The sequence below is a fragment of the Chrysemys picta genome, unplaced genomic scaffold (assembly GCF_011386835.1).
Source record: "Chrysemys picta bellii isolate R12L10 unplaced genomic scaffold, ASM1138683v2 scaf657, whole genome shotgun sequence".
Taxonomy (NCBI): domain Eukaryota; kingdom Metazoa; phylum Chordata; order Testudines; family Emydidae; genus Chrysemys; species Chrysemys picta.
In genome coordinates, this window is record NW_027053364.1 from 13,359 (window position 1) to 36,000 (window position 22,642).

At 50.5% G+C, this 22,642-nt stretch overlaps 1 pseudogene; it reads left to right on the top strand.

Moving 5' to 3' along the window:
• The window catches only part of LOC135979111 (class I histocompatibility antigen, F10 alpha chain-like), a 28,387-nt pseudogene extending 6,054 nt beyond the window's left edge, over nucleotides 1-22,333 (top strand).
• The last annotated feature ends 309 nt before the right edge of the window (nucleotides 22,334-22,642 follow it).

Here is a 22,642-nt window from a genome sequence, read left to right on the forward strand (position 1 = left end):
AGTTCTCTGAAAACATGCACTCAATGTGGAGTTTCAGAGGGGTAGCCATGTTAGTTTGTTTCTGCAAAAACAAAGGGGAGTCCCATGGCACCTTAAAGACTAACAAATTTATTTGGGCATAAGTTTTCGTGGGCTGGAACCCACTTTGTCAGATGCATACACAAAAGCTTAGTCTTAAGGTACCACAGGACTCCTCGTTTTTTCAATGCGCAGTGGCAATCAAACAAGCTAACAATGTTGAGAATCATTAGGCAAGTGATTGATAGTAAGACAGAAAATATCATATTGCCTTTATATAAACCCATGGTATGCCCACATCTTGAATACTGCATGCAGATGTAGTCCTTCCATCAGAAAAAAGAAATATTGGAATTGGAAAAAGTACAGAAAAGGGGAACAAAAATGGTTAGGGGTATGGAATGGCTGCTACATGAGGAGATATTAATAAGACTGGAACTTTTCAGCTTGGAAAAGACATGACTGGGGGGGGATATAATGAAAGTCTATACAATCAAGACCAAGGCTTTGTTTTTTTTCCACAGAGGTTGTGGAAGTCATGGGATCTGTGACTTCCAGCAAACTCCATGACTTCAGAACACGGCGGCCGGAAGCTGTGCGGTCCCCCTGCCACCTGTAGCAGCCGGGAGCGGCCTCCGTGGGTTGTGGGGGAACCAACTGCTCCCAGTTGCTGTGGGTGGCAGGGGGACCCGGAGCTCTGAGTGGTCTGCAGTTGCCTAGCCCGTGGGTGGTGTGTGGGTCACGCAGCTGAGCTCTCCATTTTGCCATGGATATTTTTAGTAAAAGTCACGGATGGGTCACGGGCTTCCGTGAGCTTTTCTTCATTGCCCAGGACCTGTCCAGGTCTTATACTACAAATATCCATGATAAAATCATAGTTTTAATCAAGACTGGTATGGAGAAAGTGAATACCGAAGTGTTATTTACCCCTTCACATAACACAAGAACTAGGGGTCACCCAAATAAATTAATAGGCAGCAGGTCTAAAACAAACAAAAGGAAGTGTTTCTTCACACAACACACAGTCAACCAGTGGAATTCCTTTCCAGAGGACGTTGTGGAGGGCAAGACCATAACACGATTCAAAAAAGATCTAGCTAAGTTTATGGAGGATAGGTCCACCAATGGCTATTGGTCAGGATGGGCAGGGATGCTGTCCCTAGCCTCTGTTTGCCAGAAGCTGGGAATGGGCGACAGAGGATGGATCACTTGATGATTCCCTGTTTTGTTCATTCCCTCTGGGGCACTGGGCATTGGCCACTGTCAGAAGACAGGAGACTGGGCTAGATGCGCCTTTGGTCTGACCCAGTCTGGCCGTTCTTATGTTCTGAATAAATTACAGTAAATTCTGTGCACAGCCGGTGTCCTTGCTCCCACCTGTAGCTTGGACACATTCCCCTGCCCACCTTGCCTTCCCCAGCTTCAGCTCCTGCATCTCCCCTCCCCCAGTCCTCCTGCCTCACCCTCTCCCATAACACCCCCTTCCTTTTCCCCACACCGCACTCCAGCCCTGCCCCTCCTCCTGGGCCCCCTCTCCTGCCTCACACTCCCCTGTACCCGCAGTACACTGTCCCCATATGCTCCCGTACTCCTCACATGCTCCAGCCCCCCGTACCTCCCTACCCCTTCCTCTCCTCACTCCCCCTCCAGCCCTGCCTCCCTTTCTCCTTCTACCCCACCGTCTCTTTCTCCCCGGTCAGGCCATTCTGTGAGCCCTTCCCCAGATCTCCCTCCCACAGGAGCCCTCCTAAGGGATGGCGCTGCCTCTCGCATATTGCCAGGGGCTCCTGGCAGGGTCTGGTTCGGTCTGACTCTCCCCTCCCCCAATCTCCCCCCTCAGGCCTGCACTCCAGGCGCATTTTGGACACTGTGGTGTCGGAGCCTGCCCCGGGGCTGCCCTGGTACAGCCGTGTTGTGTATGTGGACGATCAGCTCACCTATGTCTACACCAGTGGGACGAAGAGGGCGGAGCCCTACACACTGTGGATGGCGCAGAACGAGGGTTCGGAGTTCTGGGACGAGGTGACCTGATGGGGACAGCGCTTCCAGAAATGGTACAATGCGAGTCTGAACACCCTGAGTCAGCTCTACAACCGGACCGAGGGTGAGTGAAGGACACAACACGACCTAGGGATGCAGGGAAATGGGGTGGGGGTTGGGAGTGTGGCTGATGTAAACAGGGTGAAGGGACACCGGGATGTGTGTTGGGGATGGGGGGAGGGGACAGAGTCCGAAGGCGCATTTTCTCGCTGGAGTCAGTGTGAATGTGGGGGACAAAGGGATATGGGATGGGGGGAGGGGCTGCAGGATGGAGGGTCCATGCGAAAGAGATTTTTTGACACCCTCCAAAGTGGGACTCTCAGATTGTCCCCTCCCCAAACAGCCCAGACTTCTGCTACCAGTCCCACTTGCAGCTGCCTCTGCTGCCCTTCGGGGGCCCCCCCCCACCCCCGCCCTTTCCCAGACATATATTTCCCAGACAGAGTGGCAGAGGTGCAAAAGCCAGAAGTTCCCAGCAGACCCGGCTAGTCCGACCTCCTGGTGACGCAGGCCAGAGAATCGCACCCAGCGATTTCTGGACAGGGGGGTTTGTTCCTCCTGGCTACAACAGTGACTCTGTCAGACCCTAGAGCTAGAACAGGGTTCTGAGACGTCTTGTCTCAATTCCCAGATATCGAGTGATGGGGAACCCCAATATCGACAGCCCCAAGTGTTCAGACATCACGAGTCAGACCCCCAAAATCCTGACTTTGGCTTAAGCGTTGTAAGTATTTTGGGAATAATACTGGAGCTTATTTTTATTTGCCCTCTGGTTTAAGCCCTTAGGGGACACATTTCTGGGGTTTTCCCTGCTGCTAGAAGGACTAGAAGTTACTGCTGTAAGAAAAGAGAGCTGAGACTTTCCCCTAATCCCATGAGTCCAGGAACTGGGGATTTATTAAAACCACCCACTATCATGAAACGCACAGTAAAGTCACAAGAGCAGGCAGTGCTGCATTCACCCCAGCCCTGGGGAGAAGCTGCTCACCAGTGAGCCTCCTTCATTGTTCCCTTTGTCTTATTTCCAGAGTGAGTTTATCTCAGGTCAGACTCCGCAGAGTGTCATCAACTTGGGCTGGAGAGTTAGTGAGAGAATCAGCCACTGCAACGTGCAGATTTCAGAGTAGCAGCCGTGTTAGTCTGTATCCGCAAAAAGAACAGGAGTACTTGTGGCACCTTAGAGACTAACAAATTTATTAGAGCATAAGCTTTCGTGGACTACAGCTAAATTTGTTAGTCTCTAAGGTGCCACAAGTACTCCTGTTCTTTTTGCAACGTGCAGAGACTCCCGGGCTGCCTTACTCCTGGCAGCACAAACCCAGCACGGAGCCCCCGGGGTCAGGCAGGTTCCCCTGCACGCTATCGATAGACATGTACAAAGCCGTTCTTCCTGCTCAGTCCCTGATGTGGGGGGCTGTAGTCACCTGGCCAGGCCCCCGATTGTGCTGTCTCACTTAGCACGGGAATGATCCATAAGCGTTCAGTGCCTGGCGCTGCTGAACTGTCCCTGGCCGGTGAGGGTCTCTCTGACGTAATTGCTCCTCCCTTCCTGACAGGGGACTCGCGAGTGACAATCCCTGTTTCCCCCGTGTCAGTGGTACTGGCCTGTCGGATTGGTGCTCACCCAGGAGTGTCCCCAGCCCCTTGTTGTAGCACCTCCAATCCCTCCTGGCTCCCAGCACTGACAGCAGCAATGAGAACTAATTCCTGTCCTGCCCTGGATACCTGGGTTTCTGGTGGCCCTGCCCCAGGACTAAGCGACAGCGTGGAGGGTTGCCAAGTGTCTGCCCCCCAGCCCGCCCCCTCTGTAGCTAGTTTAACCCTCTTCTGACTAGTCTCACCCATTGGTCCCCTGCTGCTGAGCCTGTCCAGCCTGACCTGTTCACACGGACACCGGCCTCCCCAGTGCTGAGAGAGGGGCTCCGCTTGCCTGCGCTGGGGAGCTGCTGTTCTGTTCCCACTGCCCCCTCCCCAAACCACTGTCCCTCCTGCCCTCCTCCCCCCATTTACCCCTCTTCCTCCCCCCGTCCTGGGGTTGCCAGATCGCCAGAGATTGTCCTGAGTCCTGCATCTTGACCACCAAGTGTTCTCTCTAGCTGTCTCTGCCCCCATCACGCACATGGGGGAATTCGGGGTCTGGTCCCTCTGAGACCTCATCGGTGCCCCACCCTGCTTATCCCTGTGGAGTGCAGCACGGAGGAGAAGAGGGGTGGGTGGGGAGGACTGACCCACCCCACTCCTCTCGGGCACCTGGCTTGGGATCTCTGCGTGTCTGTGACCTGCCGCCCTGCATCTCTCCAGATTCTCAGTGGTTCTCTCGTTACTCCATCCCTTTTCACCTCAGTTGTTTTCTCACTTTTTGACTTTAGTTGATTGGTATAAATCAGCAGTGTCCAATAGAAATTCGATGCTAGCCACACTTGTGGTTTTGAATTTTTCTTATTAGCCACATTACAAAAAAGCCACATGCATTAGCCACAATTCAATAGCCTATTAGCCACCTGTGGCTAGTGGCGAACGTATTGGACACCACTGATATAAATAGTTAGTTGGACTCTTCTAGCAGAGTTTCTTCTGCTCCTGAAACTGGGCATGTCTCGGTCTCCAGGCTTCAGACCCGGTGCCTCCTGTGGCAAGCCCATGCCTTTGAGCGACCTGCACTCCAGCTGTCTAAAGTGCTTGGATGAGACTCCTGTTGCGGATCGCTGTCAGCTCTTCCACCAGTTCAGTCCACATCTGAAAAAGGACAGGGAGGCCAGGCTGAAGTTGTGATGGGTTTGGTCACAGAGACTCCCCTTGAGACTGTCACTCCATGTCCTGGGATACCACTGAGAACAACCCTCCTACCAGAACAGGTTTCCCTCCACTCCCGTCTTGCTGAGTTAGACACACCAGTCACCTCCAGCACAGACACAGAGGTTGGGCCACAGAAACAGATTCCCTCAGCCCAGGGGCTTCTCAGTTAACAGGGACTTTCCCAGCACTCAGTATTCAACCTTTTTGGGAGCCCAAACCCCAAATAAATCCCTTTTACTCTGTATAAAGCTTATACAGGATAAATTCCTAAATTGTCCACCCTCTATAACACTGATAGAGAGATATGCACAACTGTTTGCTCCCCCAGGTATTAATCACTTACTCTGGATTTATTAATAAACAAAAGTGATTTTATTAAGTATAGAAAATAGGATTTAAGTGATTTCAAGTAATAGAACAAAGTAAGCAACAGAGCAAATTGAAACAAAACACTCAAATCTAAGCCTAATACATTAAGAAACTGATTACAGGAAATATCTCATCCTCAAAGATGTTCCAATAAGTTTACTTCACAGACTGGACTCTTTCCTAGTCTGGGCCCAATCCTTTCCCCTGGTACAGTCTTTGTTAGATCCAGCAGACATCTCATTTGATAAGCAGGGGTTTTCTCATGACTGGCACCCCCTTTTATAACTTTGGCACAAGGTGGGAATCTTTTCTCTTTCTGGGTCCCTGCCCCTCTTGCTAAATGGAAAAGTACCAGATTTAAGATGGATTTCACTACCAGGTGACACGGTCAAGTCTCCATTCCTCCTTGGTTGGCCCCCATGTACACAGGAAGGCTTTCAGGTAAATAAATCATTTACCATCAATTGCCCTAATCAATGGGAGCCATCGAGTTCCCAATGCCCCATTGATGGCCCTCACCTGGTGTGACTACAACCGTGATAGAAGTTTGTCTTATTTCCCCAATTCCAGACATAGAAATAATACATGCAAACAAATAGGATGAACACACTCAGTAGATTACAAGCTTTCTAATGACATCATACAAGAGACGTTTTGCATAAAGCATATTCCAGTTACATCATATTCACATTCATAATCATATTTCCATAAAGTATGTGGAGTGCAATGTCACAATCCTTAATCCTGAGTGCCAAAGTGGGTCTCTGACCCATTCTAGACCTGCAACATCTCAAAGGCTGAAGTTGTGCATTGTCTCCATCATTCCTTCCCTGGATGTAGGGGACTGGGACGCCACCCTGGATTTGAAAGATGCCTATTTCCACCCCTCTATTTTCCGAGGCCACAGAAGGTTTCTCGGGATCGTTGTGAACCAGACTCATTGCCAGTTTACCATCCTCCCGTTCAGCCTGTCAGCAGCCTAATGGGTCTTTATGAAATGCGGGTAATAGTGGCAGCCTTCCTGAGAAGGTGAGGGGTGCATGTGTATCTGTACCTCAGTGACTGGCTGGTCAATGACCAGTCCAATCCCAGGTGAAAGCCAGCATCCACCTCGTCCAAACAACCTTTCGAGCACTGGGCCTGCTGATAAACGAGCAGAAGCCAACACTCCTCCTGGCTCAGAGGATAGTGTTTATCGGAGCGTTGCTCAATTCTACCCAGGCCAGGGCCTTCCTCCCAGGAGCCCACTTCCAGTTAGTGTCACAGGTCAAGGCCCACTCAGGCTGTTGGGTCGCATGGTCGCGTGCCTATACGAGGTGTGGTATGCGAGGTTGCACCTCAGACCCCTACAGGCTTGGCTGGCCTCAGTGTACCGGCCAAACAGCCATCATTTGGACTCGGTGCTCACAGTGCCTGCCCATCTTCGGCACCTCACGACACAAGGTCAGTGGTCCCGGCAGCAACACTTGCTATGGATAAACGTCAGAGAGCTCAGAGCGGTTGGCCTAGCATGTCAGGTGTTGTTACCCACCATTGCAAGCAAGGTGGTGCAAGTTCTTACAGACCATATGGCAGCCATGTTTTACATCAACAGGCAGAGAGCGGCCCGCTCTTCTCCCCACTGTGTCAGGAGGCCATTTGCTTGTGGGAGTTCTTCATAAAGCACTCAATCCACCTCAAAGCTTCTCCCCTTTTGGGAGCCCAGAACAAGCTGGCAACTCAGATCTTCTCACTATGAATGGTCCCTATGCCCCAACATAGCAAGGACCATTTTCCAGTGGTGGGTACTCCCCTCGTAGACCTGTTCATGACCAGACAGAACAGGAAATGTCAGCCGTTCTGCTGTCTGCGTGACTGCAACCCGGGCTCACTCACAGATGTTGTCTTACTCCCTTGGAGAAATCACCTGTTCTGCACCTTTCCCCTTCCCCCTCTCCCCCCAATTCCTTTTGTGCACAAGATCTTGCTGAAGATCAAGAGCGAAGGTTATTCTCATAGCCTCAACCTGGCCACATCAGCACTAGTTTGGCTTATTTCTAGACCTGTCAGTAGCAACTCCAATGCCGCTCCCTCCCCTTCTGGACCTGATCTCGCAAGTTCGCGGCCAAATGCTCCATCTGCCTGACAGGTCCATGTTTAAACCTGCAGAACTGGCCTGTTCGGAGCAGGTCTGCTAGGTCTTGCTAGGCAGTAGGAATCCAATTACCAGAGCTACTTACCTTGCCAAGTGGAAGCGTTTCTCCATTTGGTCTACCCTGCAAGGCCTCTCACCGGGGTGCCAGAATCTCCCTATGAGTGTGGGGGGGGCTACCGGTGCTGAAACTGTGACTCCGCCTCTTCCCCAATTCCCCTCCCCCCGCTTCACTTCTTCTCAGGCTCTGCCCACTCCTCCCCTTCCCCTCCCCCCACTCTCACCTGCTGCTAAAGTGGCAGGGCCATGGCCCCTTGGTCCCCCTGTTCCGGCACCCCTGCCTCCTCACCCACTGAGTCATCCTTCAGATGAAGCAGATACTCCAGAACCGTCTGGGAACAACCAGGTCTAGCGATTTCATCTGTTAAGGTACACCTAGGAGCGATCTCCGCATTCTACCCCTGCTGGGTGGTCAGTCAGGTTTTTCACATGAAATGTCCATTCCCTTCCTTGAGGGCTTTGAAAGGCTGTACCCACAAATCTGGGAACCCATCTGTGATAAATGAGTGGGGGTAGCACCCCAACCATTCAGTAGCTATAGAATCCTCCTTAGCAGCTGTACCCTAACTGCCTTCCCTGTAAAGAGTTAAGAGGTAAGCTTAAAATGAATTGGCACCTGACCAGGGGAACCAGTAAGGAAGCTGTACCCTCTCAAAGTGGGAAAAAGTGCTGGGTGTGTGGGTCTTTTGTTCTCTTGGCTGCAGAGGGACAGGGCAGTACTTATGCCGTAAAAAGCTCTGGGCCAGGTATGAAAAATCATCAGGATCATACCTAGAAACTACTCATTTGGAACCACCCATATGGAAGTTGTCAGGGTTCCCTCCCCACTCTAAACTCTAGGGTAAAGACGTGGGGACCCGCATGAAGAGCTCCTAAGCTTTTTCTACCAGCTTAGGTTAAAACCCCCAAGGTACAAAATTCCCTGCACCCTGAGAAATGCTTCTCTCACTGCCACCATAAAGTGTTTTAAACAGGAATCCAGGAAAGGAACCACTTGAAGTTCCCCTTCCCCCCAAAATACCCTCTCAAGCCCGTACACCCCCTTTCCTGGGAAGCTTGAGAATAATCTCCTAACCAATTGGTTACACCGTGATCTAAAAACCGACTCCCGAGGTTTTAAAACCATAGAAAACAGTCAGGTTCTTAAGAGAAGGATTTTATTAAAACAAAGAAGGTAAAATCATCTCTGTAAAATCAGGATGGTAACTATTTTACAGGGTACTCAATTTCTAAACTCAGAGGGATTCCCCCCTCTGGACAAAACCTTAAAGTTACAGAAAAAACAGGAATAACCCTTCCCTCTAACACAGGGAAAGCTCACCAAGCAAAACAAACAGAAACCTACTCGCAATGCTGACTAAACTTACTTTAGAAAAGTGAGGTTTGGTGAGGAGATTGATTTTCTGCAGGTACTTCTTGTCTCCCAAGATCACTCTGACTCAGACAAAGCGCCACACACAAAGTCTTCCCCCCCTCCCAAGATTTGAAAGTATCTTGTCCCCTTGTTAGTCAGATGCCAGCCAGGTCAGGTGTCAGTCTGGCTACCTGAATTTCTTAACCCTTTACTGGTAAGAGGATTTTATAGCACTGCATCAGACCCTCTCCCCCGTCCCTTTATATTTATGACAGAAGTAGAACAAGAAATGTTCAGGTAGACACCATTAGGCCGATCTCTTTTTATGGCTTGTGGATTCCTGTGTGCTAACCCCACGTGCTTTTGTTTTGTTGTAACCTTTAAACTGGATCCCAAGAAAGCTACTCTTGGTGATTAATCCTTGCAGTTGCTCTTTTAAGATCTAGCAATAACCTAAGTTTTCCAAGGGTGTTTTCTTTCTTGTTTTTAAATAAAATTTCCTTTTTGTAAGAACATGACTGGATTTCTGTGTCTTATGAGGTAAAGAGGTTGTGCATATATTAATCAGCTAATACAACCGCTGGGTTCTCCTTTTCTTTTGTTTCCTTTCTTGGCTTTCCCAAAGAAGGGGTGGAAAAGCCGAGGGGCCCCAGAAAAACTTCCCAAGAGAGTTCTTCTGGATTGGCAAAAGGCAGATTTTCACTTGGGTGGTGGCAGCATTACCAGGCTGGAGTGGCCAGTATTAATTTTTCGAGTCCTTGCAGGCTCCCACCTTCTGCACTCGAAATGCCAGAGTGGGGAATCAGCCTTGACAACATCCCCCTGGGAGACTTAAACCTGGTCCTGTCAGAGCTCACGGGGCCTCCCTTTGAGCCTCTAGCATTGTGCCCTCTGTTGGACCTTTCCTAGAAGGTCGCCTTTCTGGTAGCAATTACCTCAGTCAGGAGGGTCTTGGAGATTAGAGCTCTTATGTCAAAACCTCCATATACAGTGTTCTTTAACGACAAGGCAGTGGCGTAGCCAGGTTAAGAGCACGGGGAGCGGAGCTAAAAAAAAGGCACCGGGAGCAAAAAGTGTCGGGAGAAAAAAAGGCGCTGGGAGCAAAAAAAATGCTCCACTCCGGCAGTAGCGCAGGAGCAAAAGGCGTCGGAGCACAAAAAAGGCACAGCTTCTGCTCAGTGGGGGAGCGGCCGCTCCCCCTGCTCCCCCCCAACCCGGCTACGCTACTGCAACAAGGTACAACGTTGCCCCCACCCCGTGTTCCTCCCAAAGGTAATCTTGGAGTTTCATAGTAATCAGGGTATTTTCCTGCCCATTCCCTTCCTCAAGCCGCACAAGAATAGGGAGGAATGACATCTCCACCCTCTGGATGTTAGGCAGGTGTCCTAAGCTGATCCATAAATCCACACCGCTCTGATAGGATGAAAACCCTACCCCTTGTGGCTCAGAGAATTTCATTGTGGATTACATTGTGCATTCACATGTGCTACGAGCAGGCAGGTGTCCCACCACCTGCCTTCCTTGCGGCCCATTCTGTGAGAGCACAAGCTTCCTCAGTGGCGTTCATGGCCCAGGCCTGATCCAGGACATTTGCAGAGCAGCGACCTGGGCGTCAATACATACTTTTTCTTCCAACTACGCCATTACCCACTCAGTGAGAGATGCCACTGGTTTTGGTTGGGCAGTATTGTAATCCATGTGTCCATGAACTCCGAGCCCACCTCTTATGGTATTGCTTGGGAGTCCCCGAACGTGGAAGGGACATGTGCAAACAGTTGAAGAAGAAAAAATGGTTACTAACCTTTCTGTAGCTGTTGTTACTTTTAATGTTTTCCACAAGTGATTAGTGATTTTTGGGTGTCTGATGTTCAGAGGCCGGGTGCTCCCACTTTCTGATCAGGCCCCTTTAAAGGGTCTCAGTTAGGCACCCAAAATCACTAGTCATTGCTGAAACTCTTGGCATTTACCTCGATGTATCTAATGCAGGGTGAGGGAGGGGTGAAAATATTTGGGACCCTGTGTGAGTTATTTTTGTGCCCCAACATTCTACCCAGTTTGCCAAGCTAAGGGTCTGATCCTTTCCCCACGTTTCAGTCTTCCTCGTGATCCCCGCAGTGTTCTCTGTTCACCACAGCCTCTCTCCCGCTCCCCTAAATTCTCCTTACTGTCCCCATCCCCCTTCCCTCCCCCCCAGTCTCCCTCCCTGCCTCCTATCAGCCCAGGGGTGGCTCCATTAACTGAGTCTGCTCTTGGTTGTGTGCGAGATGGGGGCCGTTGTGAAGATTAGCCTGGCTGTAGGAAAATGGTGGCTAGCTGAACTAAGGGCCGTCAGTGGCCTGATCCTCACAGGGAATCACCTTGAGACGGTGGCCATGTGAAAAAGAGGCCAAGCATATGAAGTTGGTTCTTTGCCATTCCTAGACTGAGTTGGGGGCACGGAGAAGATGGGGCAGGGAAACAGAGTGACCCTGGGCATTCTGTGAGGTCATTAAACCAGAGCAGAGGTTAGTGTGGGGGACAGACCTGTACCCCCTCCTCACAGGGGAATGGGGGTACTGTCAAGGACGGAGGTGGGGGACCAAGTGATCCTGAGGACCCTGCAAAGATAATACAACCAGAGCAGAAGAGAGTGGGGTACAGACACCCTGAACTCCCTCTCTTCTCCAGAATGACCCTGACTGCGAGAACTGGGGGGATCCTCAGAGAGCAGAAGAGAGCTGGAGGGGATAGATCCCTGCAATATCCGGAGTACTCCCTTTGGGATTGTGCCACCCTGCTCCTCCTGCAGGGAACATACAAGAACAAGCAGCAGTGAGGTACTCCTTGAAGGTTGTGAGCTCTCTGCAGTGGGGGCTCTTTAGTGTACAAGACCCAACAGATGGAGAGGGTGCCCCCTGCGGGTTTGGGTTCCCCCCTGAAAGGAGCTGGGAGGGTGTAGGACCCAACAGCATAAGTGGGAACCCCATTTCTCAGGGGAGGGAGGGCCCAGTAGCAAGAAGAAGAACCACTGGGCTACCTGCAGTGGGGTCTTGGTGAGATTTTCAGAGAGAGACTGCTTCTGACCCTCAGCTGTGTTTCAGGGTTTCACATCATCCAGACGATATACGGCTGTGATCTCCGGGAAGACAACAGCATTCAGGGGTTTTACCAGGATTCATATGACGGACGAGACTTTCTTACCTTCGATAAGGAGACCATGACTTGGGTAGCAGCAGATATTGGGGCTCAGATCACCAAGAGGAGATGGGAGGCTGAAGTAAATGACAACCAGCAGTGGAAACGCTACGTGGAGGGGAATTGTATTTCCTGGCTAAGGAGTGCTCTAGAGTACGGGAAGGAGACTCTACAGAGGAAAGGTAAGGCGGGGGACAAGCCCCACCTAGGGGGACACTACTGGCTACATCTCCATTCCCCAGCCCCAGTTCCAAACTGGAGCAGGTGGGTAGGGGGATATTCAGCGACCCTTGCACCAGGGATAGGTGGGGAAACAACCCCTTCCCCATCAGTTCTGCTGGAAAAAAAGATAAGAAATTGAAAATGTTAAAAGCAGTTCACTGTAGAGAAGCTGCATCTCCAGAGCCACTTGACCAAATGAGCGCAACTTCACATCACAAATTCTACCTCTTCCTCTGATGTGACACAGCCGTTATCAAGGCAATCTGTACTTGTGCATGTTAGAGCACTCTGCTTAATTATGGAAGTGCCACTTCCATGGACACCAGCTTCATTCACCATGTAATTCTTCCCCATTCACTGTCTGTACCATCATATTTCTTGTGTTGCCCCCAGCCCGTGTTCCATCAATGATGGTAGCTTTGTCCTTGTTGCCAAACTTCTCCTACAGTCATTTATGTGCTTCCTTCCATGCCATTCCCTACATGTGGAATTGCCCTCCCCACACTAACCTGGAAGAAGGCTCCCCTTGTCCTTAAAGTTTTCCCCCTCAAGACCTACCTTTGCTGCAACACTTTCATACTTACTTTTCGATACTTTTATCAATAAGACACCAGATAATCACACTCAAATTTATTACCAGCTTTTTAGTTAAAGATTAATCACAAACATAGAAGGGAAGAGGTTAAATGCTTTAACACTCCAACTCAGGAGGACAGTCTGCTTCAAAATGTTAACTCACTATTACCCGTTTATGTACCTTGTCTGTTACCATATACACACATTTCCCAGATTAGTTAGCATCATTACACACCCTGATCTTTCCCTTCCCAAACAGTTTGCACTTGCTGTTCAAGGTTACTTGAAATTTCTACCCAGTTTTTTGCAACAATTATACTAGTTGCTTATTTCTCTCACAAACCTCAGCAGAACATTATCTTGTCCTTTGCCATCTTTACAAATGCCAACAAGAAAAATCCATACACAGCATTGTAATGTGTATTTCAGTGCCAGGGGGCTGGGAAACTGATTTTTCAACATTAGCATAATTCCTTTTGAAATCCATAATATTGGGGTAAATAGATTTGGTAACAACCTACAAGAAATTAGCCAATTCATATTAGCTCGTTTGAGGGGCAATTTAGCACTTTTTGCTTAATGGGCCCTTTCCATCTCTAATTGGTCAGTTTATTCAATCCAGTTTTTGCTCCCTGGCCAGGGCAAGATTCTCCTCTCTTTCAAATCCAGGGACTGAGAGGAGATGGGTACAAACCTAGCACGTGATTGACACCTGTATCTGGAGTTTAGTGAAACCTGTCAAGGTATTTGTGTCTCTGTGGTTTGGAGCAGAGGCCAGGTCAGGGACCTGGATTCAGGATTCACCGTTGCTGATGCTGTGAATTCGGCACAGAAATCCTCTAACATGGTGGTTCTCTCTCATCAGAGGGATTCTGTCTCATGGACTCTCATCCTCCCCCACTGCTCGGGTCTCAGAATTTCATGCTGCAAAGCTCTAGAAAATGCTGCCTGGATTAGAGCTTGAAAACACCTAACTTGAGTTTCTTCTTTTTCCCAGTGTGTCCAACAGCTAGAGTGAGCGACAGGTCATCTCATGACGGCCTCACCACCCTCTCCTGTAAGGTCAGTGGATTCTACCCCCGGGACATCACCGTGACCTGGCTGAAAAATGGGGAGAGCAGACAGCAGGAGACCTACTCTGAAGGCATCCTACCCAATGGGGATGGGACCTACCAGACCTGGGTGACAATGGAGATTGATCCCAAGATCAAAGCCCATTATTCATGTCACGTGGAGCATGAAAGCCTGTTAGAGCCACTCTCTGTCTCCTGGGGTAAGAAGTTTGTGTGTTTGTCTGTTTTCCTAGTGGGAGAGGGGGAATCCATTAAACTCAACCCCTGAAAAATTCTCATTCGGATTTATAGGCTGAAGCTGGACTTTCCTCAGGGTCTGTGAGGCCCTGTCCTCTTTGGCTCTGTCCCCCTGCAGTCAAGTTCTTGTGCTAGAGCTGGGGCTCATGTCTTGCTCTCCAGTTTGCTGCCTCTGGGGCTGTTGGATACATCTCAGCAATACAGTGTCTCTGAAGGGAGAAGATTAACAACGAGATATTAAGGCCTGAAGGGACCATTCTAATCATCTGATCTGAACTCCTGCCTAGTCCAGGGCAGGGGGGAATCACAGTCTGGTCATCTGTGGGCAAACTAGCACTGATCCTTCAGAAAGAGATTTCCATTCCAGATGTAGTCTCCAAGGGATGGAGAATTCATCACATCCCAGGAGAAGCTCAAATCTGCCCCTTATTTCCAGATAGAGTTGGTCTTGCTTCAGCTTCCAGCCCGTTCTCAACTTCATGCACTCGTGGTCCTGCCATGAGTGCAGGGGACGGGACTAGATAAGCTCTCGAGGTCCCTTCTAGTCCTAGGATTCAGCAGGTTCTCAGAAACACGACTTTATGGGCCCATGTGGCCAGAGGTAGAGGTTTAATGTTGGGAGCAGCTTGTTTCTGTGCGCAGTGATGCTGGAAGAGAGGGTCTGGCCTTGGAATGGAGCGAGGAGGCAGATTAGAGCTCTGCATCGGGGGAGTGTCTCCTATGCCCCTAGCACAAGGAAGTCGAGAGAGAATTTATTACCCATCTTTTTGCTTGGTTAATTGAGATGTGGAAAAATGCAGCATTTGGAAGTGCAAACAATTTCTAAAAGGGCAGCCTGCACTGGAAATCTAGTCAACAGATGGTTTCACATCATAATCCTGCTACTACGTCCCCTGCCAATTTTTGTGTCATAAACCACATTTCCTTATTCTCTTAGAAATATTTTTCTTTTTGCTGTATTATTATGTGGATCTTTCAGACAACAGGAGAAGCTGATTAATGAAACTTAAAGTGTATACAGAACTTGGGGTTTAACAGGTTCCTATAAACCAAGAACAGTATTAAAATATCTCTATTGTCCCCTCTTCACTTCCTGCCCCCTCAAAAAACATGCATAGTGTCTAACTATATTCATGGCAGGGAAATCCAGAGCTTTGAGGTCAGTTTCCAGTTTGTCACCAGAATCACACAATGGGACTGTGTTCCATTAGTCATGAAAGTCAGGGTGGTCAAGGGGGAGCTAGGGGCTGGGAGCCAGGACTCCTGGGTTCTGTCTCTGGAAGGGGAGTGGGGGCAGGTGGGTTAGGGGAGGAGGGGCTGGAAGTCAGGATTCCTGGGGTCTATTCCTGGCTCTTTCACTGACTCTGTGTGATCTTCAGCAAGTGTTCCCCCTTTCCCGTTTAGGGACGATACTGACATTAATTCTCTCTAATAATTAGGTTTATGAAGATTGATTAATGTTATAAAAGTCTTCTATTTTAAGTGCTAAATATTTATTATGAATTGAAGTGGTAGAGGCTGGGTCTAGTGTCCAGGACTTTCTGTGGTGGGGTATAATGCCTGGTAGGTGCATGGTGGCTGCATTGGAAGGGGTGGATGGTTGCAGGATTCAGCCCTTATCTGGGGAGCTGACTGACTGATCCCTGCACTGGGATGAAAGGGGAGTTTTAGTGGGGGATTTTTCCCCATTGCTCATTCTCTCCATTCCATTTCAGAACCAAATAATAGTCTGATTCCCATTGTGGCTGGAGTTATCACTGCAGCTGTCCTGATTGGTGTTATAATCGGAGTATTCTTCTGGAAAAAGCAATGCCCAGGTAAAGTGGCTGGGTTGGGGGCATTTCCTGGACTTGCCGGGCCCTGCACACCTACCTAAGGCCAACAGCAATACAGGAGCCAGTGTCAGTACTGTGTGACTGTCCCACTGCGGGACTGAGCTAATGACCCCCATGGGAGCTGCTGGAGGGCCAGACCCAGAACCTTGGTGCGGGTTACAGTTTATATGAGGCTCGGTTTTCCAGCGAGCCCAGCAGCCAGTGGACTGAGATCTTTGGAAACTGTCTCGTGTCTTTCTCTCCTGCCGATCGTGAGCGCCTGGGACCTTGAGTCCATTACTGGCGCCAGGGGTCCTGTTTCTGAGCTGTGCACACAGATCGGAGTCGGTTCCTATCTCGGGAGCGGCATTCACTGAAATTTGCCTTCTCTCTGCAGGGAGGACGGGAGACGGCTACGCTGTAGCTCAGGGTAAGTGACAAGAGACCCATCGCCTCTTTTCAAGTGACCATCTCTGAACAGCCATCAGTATATGCTTGTGGATTTTAGCCGGGAGCCACTGACAGGAGATCATCACTCCTGTTCATAGGCCTTGTCTACAATGAGACTTTTCGGGAAATCTCCATCTATTGCTCTAGTACCATAGAATCCTAGAACTGGAAGGGACCTCGAGAGGACATCTAGTCCAGTCCCCTGCACTCAAGGCAGGACTAGATAATATCTAGACCAGGGATCTCAAACTCAAATGACCACGAGGGCCACATGAGGACTAGTGCATTGGCCTGAGGGCCGCATCACTGACACCCCTCCCCTGCTGCCCCCAGCCCTGCCCCAACTCTGCCCCTTCTATTAGGCCCCGCCCCTTCCCTGCCTTTCCCACCCCTTCCCTGCCGCCATTCCAACCCCTTTCCTTGAAGTCCCCACCCTAACTCCACCCCCTCCCTGCTCCCAGGGGGTGCAGGAGGGGTGCAGGAGGGGTGCGGGGTGTGGCCAGGGCTCAGGGCAGGGAGTTGGGGTGCAGGATGGGTGCAGGGTGCGGCAGGGGGCTCAGGGAAGGGAGTTGGGGTGCAGGAGGGGTTTGGGGTGCGGGCTCCGGCCCAGCGCCACTTACCTAGAGCAGCTCCGGGGCCAGGACAGGCTCCCTGCCTGCCTGCCCTGGCCCAGCGCCACTCCGGGAAGCAGCCGGAACCACATGCCTGCGGCCCCTGGGGAAGGGGCCACAGGGCTCCGTGCACTGGCCTTGCTGCTCCTCCAGATACCTCCCCCGAAGCTCCCATTGGCCCTGGTTCCCCGTTCCCAGCCAATGGGCGCTGCGGAGGGGCGGTGCCTGGAAGGGAGGGCAACGCACAGAGCCCTCTGCCCCCACCCCCACGCCCCGCCGCCACAGGGACGTGGTGCCGGCCGCTTCAGGGAGCGGCGCAGGGCTTGCGGTGCCACGGGGGCTATAGTTTGCCCACCCCTGGCCTGGAGGGGGTGGGGAGTGGGCCACGGGGAGCTTTGCAGGCTGCAGGAACTAGCCCCACAGGCCGCATGTTTTAAGACCACTGATATAGACCATCCCTGACTAACCTGTTCTTAAAACCTCCAATGAGAGAGATTCCACAACCTCTCTAGGCAATTTATTCCAGTGCTTAACCATCCTGACAAGATTTTTTTTCCCTAATGTCCAACCTGAACCTCCCTTGTTGCAATTTAAGCCCATTGCTTCTTGTCCTGTCCTCAGAAGTTGATGAATAAAATTTTTCCCCTCCTCCTTGTAACAACCTTTTATGTACTTGCAAACTGTTATCATGTCCCCTCTCTGTCTTCTCTTCTGTGACTAAACAAACCCAATTCTTTCGATCTTTCCTCATAGGTCATGTTTTCTAGATCTTGAATCATTCGTATTGCTCTCCCGTGGACTTTCTCCAATTTGTCCACATCCTTCCTGGGCACAATACTCCAGTTCAGGCCTAATCAGCACAGAGTAGAGAGGAAGAATTACTCCTTGTGTCTTGCTTACAACACTCGGGCTAATCATCCCAGAATGATGTTGCCTTTTTTTGCAACCGTGTTACACGCTTGACTCATATTTAGCTTGTGATCCACTATGACCCCAGATTCCTTTCTGTGGTACTTCTTCCTAGGCGTCATTTCCCAATTTTGATGTGTGCAATTGATGGTTTCTTCCTAAGTGGGGTAATTTACATTTGTCCATATTGAATTTCATCCTATTTACTTCAGATTGTTTCTCCAGTTTGTCCAGATCATTTTGAATTTTAATCCTGTCCTCCAAAGCATTTGCAACCCCTTCCTGCTTAGTATCACCACAATCTTAATAAGTGTACTCTCTATGCCATTATCTAAACCCTTGATGAAGCCATTGAACAGAACCAGACCCAGAACTGATCCCTGAGGGTATGTCTACACTACGAGAGTAGTTCGATTTTACTTAAAGCGAATTTGTGGAACCGATATTACAAAGTCAAACGTGTGTATCCACACTAAGGACAGTAATTCGACTTTGTGAGTCCACACTAACGGGGCAAGCGTCGACATTGGAAGCGGTGCACTGTGGGCAGCTATCCCACAGTTCCCGCAGTCCCCGCTGCCCATTGGAATTCTGGGTCGAGCCCCCAATACCTGCTGGGGCAAAAAATGTGTCTAGGGTGGTTTTGGGTAACTGTCGTCATTCAACCCTCACTCCCGCCCTCCCTCCCTGAAAGCGCCGGCGGGCGATCAGTTCGCGCACTTTTCTGGTGATTGATAGCGTGGATGCCACAGCACTGCGAGCATGGAGCCCGCTGCGATCATCGCTGCAGTTATGGCCGTTGTCAACACCTCGCACCTTATCATCCACCTTTTTCAAAGGCAGATGCTGAGAAATCGGGCGAGGAGGCTACGGCAGCGCAGTGAGGACATTAAGTCTGAGAGGGGCACAGACCTCTCGCAAAGCACGGGACCCCGTGCCGTGGACATCATGGTGGCAATGGGTCATGTTGATGGTGTGGAATGGCGATTCTGGGCCCGGGAAACAAGCACAGACTGGTGGGACCGCATAGTGCTGCAGGTCTGGGATGAATCACAGTGGCTGCGAAACTTTCGGATGCGTAAGGGAACTTTCCTGGAACTTTGTGAGTTGCTGTCCCCTGCCCTGAAACGCAAGGACACCCGGATGCGAGCAGCCCTGACTGTCCAGAAGCGAGTGGCCATAGCCCTCTGGAAGCTTGCAACGCCAGACAGCTACCGGTCAGTCGCGAATCACTTTGGAGTGGGTAAATCTACCGTGGGGGTTGCTGTGATGCAAGTAGCCAACGCAATCGTTGAGCTACTGCTCTCAAAGGTAGTGACCCTGGGAAACGTGCAGGTGATCATAGATGGCTTCGCCGCGATGGGATTCCCAAACTGCGGTGGGGCTATAGATGGAACTCACATCCCTATCCTGGGACCGGCCCACCAGGCCAGCCAGTACATTAACCGAAAGGTCTACTTTTCAATGGTGCTGCAAGCACTGGTGGACCATAGGGGACGTTTTACCAACATCAATGTCGGATGGCCGGGCAAGGTTCATGATGCTCGCGTTTTCAGGAACTCTGGTCTGTTTAGACGGCTGCAGGAAGGTATTTACTTCCCAGACCACAAAATAACTGTTGGGGATGTGGAGATGCCTATAGTGATCCTCGGGGACCCAGCCTACCCGCTAATGACCTGGCTCATGAAGCCCTATACAGGCGCCCTGGACAGTGAAAAAGAACTCTTCAACTACCGGCTGAGCAAGTGCAGAATGGTGGTGGAGTGTGCTTTTGGACGTCTGAAGGGGGGAGATGGAGAAGCTTACTGACTCGCTCTGATCTCAGCGAAACCAATATCCCCATTGTTATTGCAGCTTGCTGTGTGCTCCACAATCTCTGTGAGAGCAAGGGGGAGACATTTATGGCGGGGTGGGAGGTTGAGGCAAATCGCCTGGCTGCTGATTATGCCCAGCCAGACAGCCGGACGATTAGAAGAGCCCAGCGGGACGCGCTGTGCATCCGGGAAGCTTTGAAAGCTAGGTTCCAGAGTGAGCAGGGTAACATGTGACTATTAAGTTTGTTTAAACAGAAGCTGCACCTGCCCCCGTTTCTTTACCCACTTAATGTTGAAGTTTCTTTGTTCCTCAGTTTCTTTGATAGTGTATGGCATAATCTCTCACTGTGGTCTGTGCAGTATGTAGATAGCAATGAATTTTTCACCTTCAGTCCATTTGGTATGATGTCCATCCGTTTGCATTTGAAACGGAAGATATCTGTCTGTATTTGTGCAAGTTTCTTCATGAGGTTGATAGATTTCCATTCCATACGGCTAAATGCAGTGCCTTGCATGGTGTCAAGTATCAGAGGGGTAGCCGTGTTAGTCTGAATCTGTAAAAAGCAACAGAGGGTCCTGTGGCACCTTTAAGACTAACAGAAGTACTGGGAGCATAAGCTTTCGTGGGTAAGAACCTCACTTCTTCAGATGCAAGTAATGGACCCCCGTGTCTGTACCCTGGTAAAGGTGACTGTCCTCTCCAATTACCAACCCCCTTCCCTCCCTTCAAACACACTCTCCTATAAAAAGCAACAGAGGGTCCTGTGGCACCTTTAAGACTAACAGAAGTATTGGGAGCATAAGCTTTCGTGGGTAAGACTTGGAGTCTTCAGTACCAGACTCCAAAGAGAAACTGCTGAGCTCCAGTTCATTTGCAAATTTGACACCATCAGATCGGGATGAAACAAAGACTGTGAATGGCTATCCAACTACAGAAGCAGTTTCTCCTCCCTTGGTGTTCACACCTCAACTGCTAGCAGAGCACCTCACCCTCCCTGATTGAATTAACCTCGTTATCTCCATACTGATTCATACCTGCCTCTGGAGATTTGCATTACTTGCATCTGAAAAAGTGAGGTTCTTACCCACGAAAGCTTATGCTCCCAATACTTCTGTTAGTCTTAAAGGTGCCACAGGACCCTCTGTTGCTTTTTACAGATTCAGACTAACACGGCTACCCCTCTGATACTCTCCTCTAAAAGAACATGATGGAAACAGTAATTAACAGAAACGTATTTTTTATTAAGAACTACACAGTTAGGGGATGAAACTGGGACAGGGGCTTGGGTGAGGTGCTTGGAGCGAAGGAAAGGACTTATAAAATCTTTGGGAATGAGAGCCTTCTGTTACTTGAGCAGTCTGCAGGGGTGGAGTGACTGTTTTCACGGCCCCTGCCGCCCCTCCTTCTTGGGACTTTGGGTGAGGGGGGGATGGGACTTTGTGGCGGTGGAGGGCGGTTAGAGAGAGAATGCAGCGGGGCTCTGTCCTCCTGCCTCCGGTCCTGCAGAACATCTACAAGACGCCGGAGCGTTTGCTCCCTCATTAGTCCAAGCAGCGTTTGAGTTGCCTGCTGGTTTTCCTGCCGCCACCTGTCCTCCCATTCGCTGTGTGATCACTGGTATTGTGACATGTTCTCCCTCCACTGGGTCTGCTGTGCCGCCTCGGCTCGGGAGCAGCCCATAAGTTCTGAGAACATCTCGTCCCGTATCCTTCTCTTTCGTCGCCTGATCTGCGCGAGGCTCTGGGAGGGGGATGCCGGGGTAGCTCGGGAGACACTCGCAGCTGTGGGATGGGAAAAAGGGAGTGAATTCCTCAGAAAGATACAATTTTGCGAACAATGAATATAGTCTTTCTCTGTGAACAAGACCATGCACAGCACCTATCACATGCGCACTCAGTACAAGGTCGAATTTTCAGCCTTCCCATTGAGTGCCTGGGGTCTTGCTGTACAGATCACACAAGCGGGGCCGGACAACGGAATTCGGCTAGCAGGCGGACATGGTAAGCCGTAGACTTTTGGCTGCTTAAAGCTTAATTTATAGCAGTGCCCTCCTTTCACGTTCCAAGCAATGCTCCTAGCCTTGGCCAGTTCCTGCTGCCGGCAACCCGGCCAGCGTGAACTCTGCCCCTGTCCCACCCCCCTCGTGGCTGTCCCTGGGAAAGATCCCTCCATGCTGCCCCTGTCACGCCTCCACCGCATGGCTGTAAACCGCCGGTTACAGTTATGTAAAGGAACAGACAATCAGTCCCAATACTAACATTCCCCTAATTCAAAGCAGGTCACGTGAGTGATATCACTCTGATGACGATTTCGGAGACAGAGAAAGACCGCATGCTGCGTGAATGCCAGCAAGCACCAGGGCCGTATGCCGCCATGCTTTGCGAGGCAATGATCCCGGAGTACCTGCTGCTAGCCTGGCGCGGAAAAGTTTTCTACCATGGAGGACGCAATGAGGCCGCTCTCCCCAGGAACCTGATGCAAAGGCTTTCACAATACCTCCAGGAGACCTTCGTGGAGATGTCCCAGGAGGATTTCTGCTCTATCCCCGGACATATTGACAGAATTTTCCAGTAGCTGCACTGGCAAGGACTAGAAACTAAAGCGCCTAGGGCAAACTAATCATGAAAAACCCATTGTTAAGATACCATTCCTATTCTGTTCAAAATAAATGTTTAAAACACTTACCTACTGATGTTTCCCCTGATTCACGGTCTGGGTTACCACCTTGGGAGGGTTGGTAGGGGATCTCCATGAGGGTGATTTCCCCTGGCTGTCGGGGAAATCAGCGTTGAAAGCGCTGTCGACTGCCTCGTCCTCCACATCTCCTTCCTCATCTTCCCCGTCCGCGAACATCTCCGAGGAAGCGGCTGTCGACAATACCCCATCGTCAGAGTCCACGGACAGTGGTGTGGTAGTGGTGGTGGCCGCACCTAGAATGGAATGCTGTGCCTCGTAGAAACGGCATGTGTGGGGCTGGGATCCAGAGCGTCCAT